This window comes from Prionailurus bengalensis, chromosome C1, assembly GCF_016509475.1.
Source record: "Prionailurus bengalensis isolate Pbe53 chromosome C1, Fcat_Pben_1.1_paternal_pri, whole genome shotgun sequence".
In the NCBI taxonomy this organism is placed as follows: domain Eukaryota; kingdom Metazoa; phylum Chordata; class Mammalia; order Carnivora; family Felidae; genus Prionailurus; species Prionailurus bengalensis.
Window position 1 is genome coordinate 90,241,136 of NC_057345.1, and position 12,167 is coordinate 90,253,302.

Sequence of the window (12,167 nt, forward strand, 5' to 3'; positions counted from 1 at the left end):
TACAGATTTCAGCCATCTCTGCATATTTCCTGACAAAGCTTTTCCCAGTCTTCTTGGTTGTGTGTTTTGCCATTCTTATCCTAAGACATATATTTCTACAGGCTAGAGATAAGATTAGAAACTTCTATCAACATAAATATGATTCTGTTTCAAATTCTCAAATGAACTATGTTGGTTAAGGTTTTAGATTTCTACTGCAGGTAATCGCTAATTCGTAAACTTAAAAAATGTCCAATCATTTTTTTAATGAAGCTCCAGAGTTCCTTTACATCACTTTAATAGATGATATTATTACTTGGTGGTTTGGTGATCATATATTTCTGAATGTTAAATAACATTATTATGAGATTTTGAGTCATTCTACCATGCTATTGTATCTTCTTTGATCTTTACTTTTTGAGCCTTAATAAATAAAAATATTCTCCATTAATGTTTAATTTACATTATTATCAAGGCTGATTATGTCACTTAAAGTGTTAAAATTGATAACTGAGGTTTCTGTACTTCCTCCCATCATTTAATTTTATGACACCTGATTAAAAATCATTTTTTAAGCCTTTCCCATGAATTTCATGTTTTAAAAAAAATCTAATTTTTTTTTTGCTTTAGATTGAATCAAGAATGGAGATAGTGTTTTGGGGTTTACAGCACTAGCTGAATTGTAGTGTTTTTGACATTTGTAGACATGATTTGTTTGTTTTGTTTTATTTTTACACAAACCCTATGACCTCTAGCTTATATAAGTGAGCCAGAATTAAAAATTCTACAATTCATATGATTTCTATCAAGGTAACAATTACTGCATGTTGAGAACTATGAGTATCTCTAGCCTTTTTTGAAATTTCTGATCCATTGTTACAGAGAAATAGCTGCAAGAAATGTAAACAGGGATTCTAGGTATGTGGCCAGTAGCATATTTTCTAGTTTATTTTACCTCTAAATTCACTTGGCAAAGACACCAAGCAAAATATGCAATACATATTTTAGGCACTGCTCCATGATATAATTAACAATTAATTTTGTGTGATCAAGGAACCTGTATTTTGAGTGAAAAATAATAATTGTCCATCTTTAAAAATATTAGGGAGTACAACCATGCACATGACTGTGGAAAAATTTCATTTTCTTTATCTGTGAAATGAGAATAATAATTATGCTTTCTTCATAGGGTTATAGTGAAAATAGAATATTTGTGAAACAAAAAATTGTATAAGAACAATTTGTAGACAAAAATACTGGATAAGAATATGTCAATATGAAATATGACTATGTATTTTCATAGCAGCTTAAGAACAATTACTTTCATGTATGGTATCTGATATGTATATCATTTGTATAGTCCCAATTGGTAGATAAAATAACTCTTATTCAGACTTTATAAATAAGGAAATAAAGTTTGAAATGCTCCTAAATAGTATTAAACACCAAGACAACTGATAAATTGATAAATAATAAGGCCTCAAATTCAGAACTTCTGATTCCAAATGTAAAATTCTTTTCATTACACCAAAATGAAAGAACTCCAATCTTTTGAGTGAGAAATAGCAAAGAATGCAGATGATTTTTCCAGCATAAGCAATGTGTTTAGAGTACTTGAGTTACATGATTTTTTCAGAATTTGAAACTATTCAAAGATATGTCACAATTTTTATGTTAGTAGTAGAATAATCTTGCAAAAGAGAATATATATTCTAAAGAAAATACACACACACACACACATACACACACACACACACGTATGTATGTTTATTCATTTTTGAGAGAGAAAGGTGGGGAGGGGCAGAGAAAGACGGAGACAGAGGATTCAAAGTGAACTTTGAGCTGGCAATAATGAGCCAGAGCCCGATGCAGGGCTCGAATTCATGAACCATGAGATCATGACCTGAGCTGAAGTTGGATGCTCAACCCATTGAGCCACCCAGGTGCCCTTATATATTATTTTACATTATTTGAATAATTGTCTAATATTGAACTGATAAAATTATATAAATTACATAATCTTTATTATAAGGCAAAACTCACCTAAACAACTGTTTGCTTATCAGTACTTGACTCAAAAATATTTCTTTGCTCCGTCCACCAATCTGAAATTGCTATTTAAAAACATTTACTAGAGTAGTTTAATTTCTCCACTTGGAACCTTGAACCACTTAAGCTGAGACAGACCTCAGAGTAATACATATTCTAACTTCCCCTTTCTGAAATATGGCAAAGACTGGTGAGATGGATGTATTGGTCAGTGTTCAGCTAGAGAAACAGAACATACGGGATACATACACACACATAAATATGTGGATATATGCATGTATATACAAACATAAGTATGTATACGTATATGTAATAAATATGTATTACTTGTAAGGAATATATATTTATTCATGTATTATAAGCAATGGATGCATTTTTATGTAAGTGCATATTTATTTTATGGAACTGGCTTATGTAATTATGGCCAAGAAAACCTAAAATCCAGGAGGTGGACAATCAGGAAGGAAAGGGAAGATCATGAGCAGAGTGGAACCTCAACGGCACAGGCTAAAGTTTGTTGTTGATAGGCTAAAATGTCTTAGGATGGGTCTCTGCCCTCTCTTAGAAGTCTTCTAATTAAGTCAGACCCTTCTGATTCACTTAAAACCAACTGATTAGGGACTTCAGTCCCATCTATCAAATCACTTCACAGCTATACCTGGTAATATTTAACTGAATAATAGGAGACATTGTGTCTTGTTACAAAAATACTGCTGCTTTTCTTCTGTCCTCCACCTGTTTTGAGAGAATATCATTTATAGCTACCTGAATCAGAAGCATACTAGAAAGGGAATTCTGGGGACTATAATTCAGCTTAGCCAAACTGACATATTAAAAGCTAGCCCAGTGACATTCTTCCTTACTTCTGTAATTCTAATACATTAGGCTTTGATAACAGGTTTTCTGGTGATGCTTTGGGCAGTTTAATAATTTGGAGGTTACACCAAGATTCATTTGATAGGCCCTTGCTTTGGCAACCAAAGACTCTTGACTCAAAAGCAGTGTTCTCCAGTTTAGCAGCTTTGGACTCACTCAGGGGTCTGTTTGGCCACAAAAATGACTAAGCTTCTCATTCTGCTCAGAATTCTATTTTCATTGAAGTTAGATCAAATGTGAGACTCTATTTATTGTATCTAAAGAAGTAAAATTTCTTTTAAGAATATTTTGGCTATGTGGGGAGCCTGGGTGGCTCAGTTGGTTGGGCAGCCAACTTCGGCTCAGGTCATGATCTCGTGGTCTGTGGGTTTGGGCCCCGCTTCGGGCTCTGTGCTGGCAGCTCAGAGCCTAGAGCCTGCTTCCGATTCTGTATATCCCTCTCTCTTCTGCCCCTCTGCTGCTTGCTCTGTCTCTCTCTCAAATAATAAACATTAAAACAATTAAAAATCTTTGGCTATCTGATCTTACTGGAAAACCGTTCATCGTTTGTGGAAAATGATCTTGTTGCTGTTAACATTACTATTTGTCAGTCTTCATTAGTTTTTTAGTACTAAGTCTATAAAACATTCATAAGGAAAGAATGATTATAGGCCTCAGTAAATTTATTCCTTGACCTGGCTCTTGGGTCTGAGGAGTTCAGAAGGTAGTTTTTCAGAACAGCAACTTTTGGACAGAATTTGCTACAGACTACTTATAAAAACTTATGAGAATTTTTCTCAGGCTGTCATGCTTTGTCTAGGAGATTTGTTCTGTGAAAAACTCCTCTCCAAGCCTTCTATATGCTAGGAGTCCTTGACTGTGAGATTGGGATTAGATGCCCCAGAAACAAGTTGATAAGAAACTTTTAGACTGGTCTTTGTCAGTTTATTTATTTAAAACAATTTTTTTAGTGATTATTTATTTTTGAGAGAGAGAGAGAGAGCGCAAGTAGGGGAGGGGCAGAGGGAGACACAGAATCTGAAGCAGGCTCCAGGCTCTGAGCTCTGAGCTGTCCACACAGAGCCCAAGGCGGGGCTCAAACCCACAGACCTCAAGGTCATGACCTGAGCTGAAGTCAGAAGCTTAACTGACTGAACCACCCAGGTGCCCCTGGTCTTTGCCAGTTTAAACAGAACTCCATGCCCTCTCGAAGCCAGGACAGTATTTAAATTACTGCTGTCTTTCATTCATTGAGTTGCCACTCTAAATAGCATAATTTCATCAAAGATAATTTATAATTACAGTGGTGACTATGAGGAGCTTTTGAGGTAAACAATTTATTTTTACATAAGTTTACATAAAATATAAACTAAATTCCAAAATATTCAAAGGTCTGTACTTTTTTTATTGGTGTGAAGAATCTAAGTTGTTTTCCAAATTGGTTGTAACATTTTACATCCCCACCAGTAAGGTATGAAGTTTCCTTGCCAAAACTTAAGATGGTCTGTATTTTTTATTATAAACCATTTAGTGAGTGTGAAATGGTTTTGCATTATGGTTTTAACTTTCATTTTTCTAAAGCATATTTTGTCTGTTTGTCTACATAAAAACCCAGTTGAATTTATGATCATGTGTTCTTAAACTGTATTTAACTCATTTATTAGTATGAGTACCATCTTTGTGATTGCCACTTCAGTGACCATTGGACCGAATGGATTCTATGGCTGAACTAACAGAGCAGCTAGCACTGCAGTCTAGACCCGTTGCAGGACCTCACATAAAACGAGCACCTTTTCAGGTTACTTGGCAAATGGACTGGGGAAGCACAATGAAATGAGGGATGTTATCTCCAAAATCCAGTGAAACCCACTAGTCATTGTGCCTCTTTTTTGGTTGTGGGAGGGGACAGATGCAACAACTTAATTTATAACTTCAGAGGGATATCTTGGCATGTACCATACTTGATAGGCTGGACTTTTAGAAATTCCATTGAGGTGGAAGTCTTGTAATTTTTTGACCAGTTTTATTTCCCACCCTCCGGCATGCAAGTGTCTTACCAATAAGTCTAGAGTATTTGCTACTTCTTTTGAAAAAAAATATTTTAAGTTCATTTATTTATTTTGAGAGAGACAGAGCAAGTAGAGGGGCAGAGAGAGAGGGAGAGAGAGAGAATCTCAAGCAGGCTCTGCACTACCAACGCAGAGCCTGATGTGGGGCTCTATCCCATTAACCATGAGATCATGACCCAAGTTGAAACCAAGAGTCAGACACGTAACCAACTGAACCATCCAGGTGCCGCTAGTATTTGCTACTTCTTGCTGTCTAGGTAGTATCAGTGTAATGTTATCAAAATAATTGAGCAGTATAATTTCTTGTAGAAGGGAAACATGATCACAGTCCCTGGAAACTAAATTGTGACTTAGGTCTGGCAGTTGATGTACCCCTGAGGTAGAACAACAAAGGTGTATTTATTGCTGGCCTTGCCAGTTAAAACAAATGGCGCCTTGTGGTCTTTGTTAGCAGGTATTGAGGAAAAAACATTTGCCAGATCAGTGTTACCAGGTACTAGGGATATGTTTCGAGACCACATCTGATTCAGCAACTTTAGTTGGAGTCAGTTTCTGGTAAAGTTTATAAGAATCCACTATCATTTTCCAGGATCCATCTGTTTTCTTCACAGGCCAAAAGACTAGTTAAATGAAGATGTAGTAGAAATCATCACTTCTACATCTTTCAAGTTATCAGTGGCATTTACCTCTCAAATTCCTCTAGGAATGAGGTATTTGCTTTTAGTTTGCTATTTTCCTAGATAGAGGCAGTGCCATTTTGAGTCTCCTAGAATTAGTGTTCATTCAGCGTTCAGAGATAGTGTTCACTAGTCCCCAAAAGTTCTGATTATTTCCTTTTCCCCAAATGGACAGTTACCTGGCAAAAGACTGTAGGTCCCTTTGGGGCAAGGCTGGGAGAAAGTTTAACAGTATGTATATTTGGTAGTGCACTGAGATCCGTTCTCAAGGGAACCCAGCCTATTGTTCATTCAAGGGGCTCTGGTCTATAAACTGACTCAAGTCTGGGAATTAATGAAGGAGCTGTGGCTCTTTTTTGTAATTCAAGTAGGCCTTTTGTACATTTAACCTAGAGCTTTTCTGCTTATATAGGTTAATTCCAAATTTAGTAGGCTCCCTATCTCTATCACTTATAGGAATCCCATGATAAACTAACCAATGCCATCTGTATGTCAGAGACAGATTATCTTATCTGAATGCCATTGATTGCCACTCTGCTGGCTATCACAGTAACCACATCCACCTTGCCTTTGATGGTCGAGTGCCATCACTTGACTCCTACTACCCTGGAATCCAGTTATTCCCATTGCATTTCAGTGACTGCAGTTCCCGCCTTAAAGTCTGGCCTGTAAAGAAATGTGATCATGGAAGTCTTCAAGGATGGCAGGGCTGCCCTCACAAATTTACGTCTCACAGTGTTAGTGGAAGGTATGTCTTCTGGACACTCTCAGTATAGTTATTAAATGACAAATCCACTTTAACTTTGTAAGTTACAATCCCTTGTAAGCCTTTGAGTTTTTCTTGTACATTAAACCAAGATTGGTTAGGCATTTTTAATTCACTGACTGTGAGCCACCTTTCAGTCCATGTTTAAGACAATCACCCAACCAGCTATTACTCTTTCTAATTCTCAAAATTGTAACATTAAATACAGAATCTCTATTTATTTAGCTCATCTCAATAACTTCAGCCATATCCAACTTTTTGTTCCTTCCACAATCATCTCACCCCCTTAGTGTCCATTCCCACATGTTTTCTGGATTTTTGTCTGCATAAATTATAAAACTCCAGCTTATTGCAGCATTATATATAATACCCAAATTTAGGAAGCAGCCCAAGTGTCCTTTGATAGGTGTATGGGTAAAGAAGGTCACACAGACACACACACACATACACACACACACACACACACACACACACACACACACACTGTGGAATATTATTCCATCATAAAAATGATGAATTTTTGCCATTTGCAATAATATAGATGGCTCTAGAGAGTATAATGCTAAATAAAATAAGTCAGAGAAAGACAAATACCATATAATTTCACTTAATGTAGAATTTAGGAAACAAAACAAAAATAAAGGAAAAAAAGAGACAAATGAAAAAAAGAGAGTCTTAACTATAGACAACAAACATGATTACCAGAGGGGAGGTGGGTGGTGGAATGGGTGAAATAAGTAAAGGGGATTAAAAGTAGGCTCCTCTCTCTCTCTCTCTCTCTCTCTCTCTTTTAATTTTTTTTAACATTTATTTATTTTTGAGACAGAGAGAGACAGAGCATGAATGGGGGGAGGGTCAGAGAGAGAGGGAGACACAGAATCGGAAGCAGTCTCCAGGTTCTGAGCTGTCAGCACAGAGCCCGACACGGGGCTTGAACTCACGGACCACAAGATCATGACCTGAGCCAAAGTCGGATGCTTAACTGACTGAGCCACCCAAGTGCCCCCCTCTCTCTCTCTCTCTCTCTCTCTCTCTTAATGTCTGTTTGTTTTGAGAGAGAGAGAATGCACAGGTGCATGAGCCAGGGAGAGGCAGAGAGAAGGAGATAGAGAATCCCAAGCAGGCTCCGTGCCACCAGCACAGAGCCTGATGTGGGGATTGATCTCACAAACTGTAGATTATGATCTGAGCTAAAATCAAGAGTTGGATGCTTAACAAACTGAGCCACCAGGCACCCCAAGAGGAGGACTTTGTTGATGAACACTGAGTAATGTATGGTAGTGTTGAATCAATATATTGTATACCTGAAACTAATATAACACTATATGTTAACTATACTGGAATTAAAATAGAAAGAAATAGGGCTCAAGTAGTTCTTTTGGAGTATACCACACCTATCCATGGGTCATACTTTGTATGTCACCTTTCTGGGCCTGCTGGGGCTGGAGTCTGGTTATAGGTTTAGAAGCATAGAAGGGAGGTAAAGATTGGTCTTAGGAAGAATAAGCATCATCTTACATGGCAACTGCATTAGAATTGCCTTAGCCTGTGAATTATTAATTCCCTCAGACTGTTGTGGAAAGGCTGATATCATTGGAAGTAGTGAGGTCATACTGGGGGTAGGGAGGCTACTTTCATTGCAGAAAGAGAGGCCACTTTCTGGGAAAGTAGGAATGGGGGGGCATTACTTCCTCTTGGCATACAAAAGCCATGTTCTGTGTAGGTGGGGAGACTTTTTCTACTGGCAGAGAAGACTCATCCGAATTTAAGAGCTTAGTGTTCCCAGTTTCATTAGGGTTTTCTCACGTAACCCTGTCCCAATTTACAGTATCCCATTCTTTCCCAATCAGTACTTTCACTTTAACAATAGACACTTCCTGGAAATCTAGGAGTCAAGCATTGTAATTCAGCCAGTCACCTGATAGAAGTCCATGTTTGCTTTTTAGAAATTTTTGCTCACCTGCTACAAGGCATCAGGTATCCTTTAGGGCATAAATAAACACCTTCAGATCATTTATAAAGCACTTGAGGTGGGAATTTGAATCCTAAACTCATCCATTTTTTTCCCACCACTTTGTCCATCAACAGGAGCAATCACCAACTTCATTATATGGGTTTGTTTTCCAAAAATGTTCAAAACAAATGTTTGAATAAAAATGTTCAGTTTTTGTTAAAATTGGCTTATGATAAGTAGGCCACTAGGAGTAATCCATGAAGATATTTGCCTATCTCTTTTGTAAGCTCATGCCATAAACTATCAGTGCGCTTTCTACTATTGGAAATAATCATTAATGTCTTCCATCAGATTACAAAGCTAATTCCAGATACCTCAGACCAATTCAGAAAACTCATCCTTAAAATTCTGTTTCTTCACAGAAGATTATTTTAGGGAAATAAAAATATTTTGTATCATGTAATCTTGATATTTTGAGAATAAAGTTATTATGGTCTACACTGGCTTCTGTAATCTGTGTATTATCTCCTCTAGGAACATGTGTATGGGTCCCTGTCAGGGGGCTGGATGGTGGGGATGGGTAGTAGCTGCTGAACTAAAAGCTGAAATTAACTGAATTAATCCCTTTTATCTTCCAAGCCTTCTCTTGGAGGTTGCAAGGCTTAATAGACTCTAGAGCTCCAAACTAATTACATCAGTTCCTTCTGTCAGTGCAATTGTTGTCTGGGTGGGGAGACAGATTCCGAGTGCTTCCTATTCTGCCATCTTCCCAGAGTCCTGCAGTCCTCCATTTTATCTTCCATGTAAGTTATTCTGAGTAAGTTTAAATGTATCAAAAAAAGAAGAAATTCTTCCCCATGATATTGTAGGCTCTTTCATTGTATCATTCTCCTCATTAATTACTCAAACTTATTTAAATTGTGGTATTTTGCAAATATTTTTTTTTTTTTTAGTATATGAAATTTATTGTCAAATTGGTTTCCATACAACACCCAGTGCTCATCCCAAAAGGTGCCCTCCTCAATACCCATCACCCACCCTCTCCTCCCTCCCACCCCCCATCAACCCTCAGTTTGTTCTCAGTTTTTAACAGTCTCTTATGCTTTGGCTGTCTCCCACTCTAACCTCTTTTTTTTTTTTTTCCTTCCCCTCCCCCATGGGTTCCTGTTAAGTTTCTCAGGATCCACATAAGAGTGAAACCATATGGTATCTGTCTTTCTCTGTATGGCTTATTTCACTTAGCATCACACTCTCCAGTTCCATCCACGTTGCTACAAAAGGCCATATTTCATTTTTTCTCATTTGCAAATATTTTTTATTCTGAATATTATTTAACTATTCATATGGTCTTCACATTATAGAACTAGTATAAAATAAAACCAGAGTTTCACAATTAATTAGATTTTTGCTTAGAAATGGATTGCCTCAATAGAGATTTTTCTGAGTGTTTAGCATTCAAATAAGGCAAATATTAGTTTTTTTCAGAAAGTTTGGCATTGAAGTTTCACTAATAATATGCCATTCATGGTCATAATCAAATGGTAAATGAATTTAAATAAATTATAATGTTTTAATCAAATCAGTATTTTTTACAGGCCCATAAACTGAAAAGGAAAAGTATTACCAATTTTTTTTTTAATTTCCAACTTTCTCATTTTTGAGTGTATTCAAATCAGTATAGCCTGGAACCTTTCCTTATTTGTTATCTAACTCCAAAGGTCTGGGACATAATTCCATGTAGATATCTAAAATAAAACCCATTTTCTAAGTATATAAACCTTCTTTTCTAAATATCCTCTCTGTGCCAGTGGTACTGCCAGGCATCACTTAAGCCTGTGGAGAAAGTAAGGTAAAATGCCAGTACCCTGGGCTTTGAAGTCAGGAGACTGGTTTTAGATTCTGAAGTGTGACTCTAAGAAAGCCTGTAACAGTTTACAACCACAGTTTTCCATATGTTAAATAACTTCTACCATGTAGCTTGAATTGTTACTATAAAGCTTATTTGAAAAATGCACTGTAAAGCATATAGACCCCCAATATTGTTAGGCCTTTCCTACTTTCTCTTCTTGGCATTTTATTTGCACATTCTTTCTCTTTCATCTCCTATTCATTTCCCCAATCCAATTTGTTTCTTCTGTAAAGGAGTATTCTATTTACTCTTTTTTTTCAATATATGAAGTTTATTGTCAAATTGGTTTCCATACAACACCCAGTGCTCATCCCAAAAGGTGCCCTCCTCAATACCCGTCACCCACCCTCCCCTTCCTCCCACCCCCCCATCAACCCTCAGTTTGTTCTCAGTTTTTAAGAGTCTCTTATGCTTTGGCTCTCTCCCACTCTAACCTCTTTTTTTTTTTTCCTTCCCCTCCCCCATGGGTTTCTGTTAAGTATCTCAGGAACCACATAAGAGTGAAAACATATGGTATCTGTCTTTCTCTGTATGGCTTATTTCACTTAGCATCACACTCTCCAGTTCCATCCACGTTGCTACAAAGGGCCATATTTCATTCTTTCTCATTGCCATGTAGTACTCCAATGTGTATATAAACCACAATTTCTTTATCCATTCATCAGCTTATGGACATTTAGGCTCTTTCCATAATTTGGGTATTGTTGAGAGTGCTGCTGTAAACATTGGGGTACAAGTGCCCCTATGCATCAATACTCCTGTATCCCTTGGGTAAATTCCTAGCAGTGCTATTGCTAGGTCATAGGGTAGGTCTATTTTTAATTTTCTGAGGAACCTCCACACTGTTTTCCAGAATGGCTGCACCAATTTGCATTCCCACCAACAGTGCAAGAGGGTTCCCGTTTCTCCACATCCTCTCCAGCATCTATAGTCTCCTGATTTGTTCATTTTGGCCACTCTGACTGGCCTGAGGTGATATCTGAGTGTGGTTTTGATTTGTATTTCCCTGATGAGGAGCGACATTGAGCATCTTTTCATGTGCCTGTTGGCCATCTGGATGTCTTCTTTAGAGAAGTGTCTATTCATGTTTTCTGCCCATTTCTTCACTGGGTTATTTGTTTTTCGGGTGTGGAGTTTGGTGAGCTCTTTATAGATTTTGGATACTATCCCTTTGTCCGATATGTCATTTGCAAATATCTTTTCCCATTCCGTTGGTTGCCTTTTAGTTTTGTTGGTTGTTTCCTTTGCTGTGCAGAAGCTTTTTATCTTCATGAGGTCCCAGTAGTTCATTTTTGCTTTTAATTCCCTTGCCTTTGGGGATGTGTCAAGTAAGAAATTGCTACGGGTGATGTCAGAGAGGTCTTTTCCTGCTTTCTCCTCTAGGGGTTGATGGTTTCCTGTCTCACATTCAGGTCCTTTATCCATTTTGAGTTTATTTTTGTGAATGGTGTGAGAAAGTGGTCTAGTTTCAACCTTCTGCATGTTGCTGTCCAGTTCTCCCAGCACCATTTGTTAAAGAGACTGTCTTTTTTCCATTGGATGTTCATTCCTGCTTTGTCAAAGATGAGTTGGCCATACGTTTGTGGGTCTAGTTCTGGGGTTTCTATTCTATTCCATTGGTCTATGTGTCTGTTTTTGTGCCAATACCATGCTGTCTTGATGATGACAGCTTTGTAGTAGAGGCTAAAGTCTGGGATTGTGATGCCTCCTGCTTTGGTCTTCTTCTTCAAAATTACTTTGGCTATTTCGGGGCCTTTTGTGGTTCCATATGAATTTTAGGATTGCTTGTTCTAGTTTCGAGAAGAATGCTGGTGCAATTCTGATTGGGATTGCATTGAATGTGTAGATAGCTTTGGGTAGTATTGACATGTTGACAATATTTATTCTTCCAACCCATGGGCACGGAATG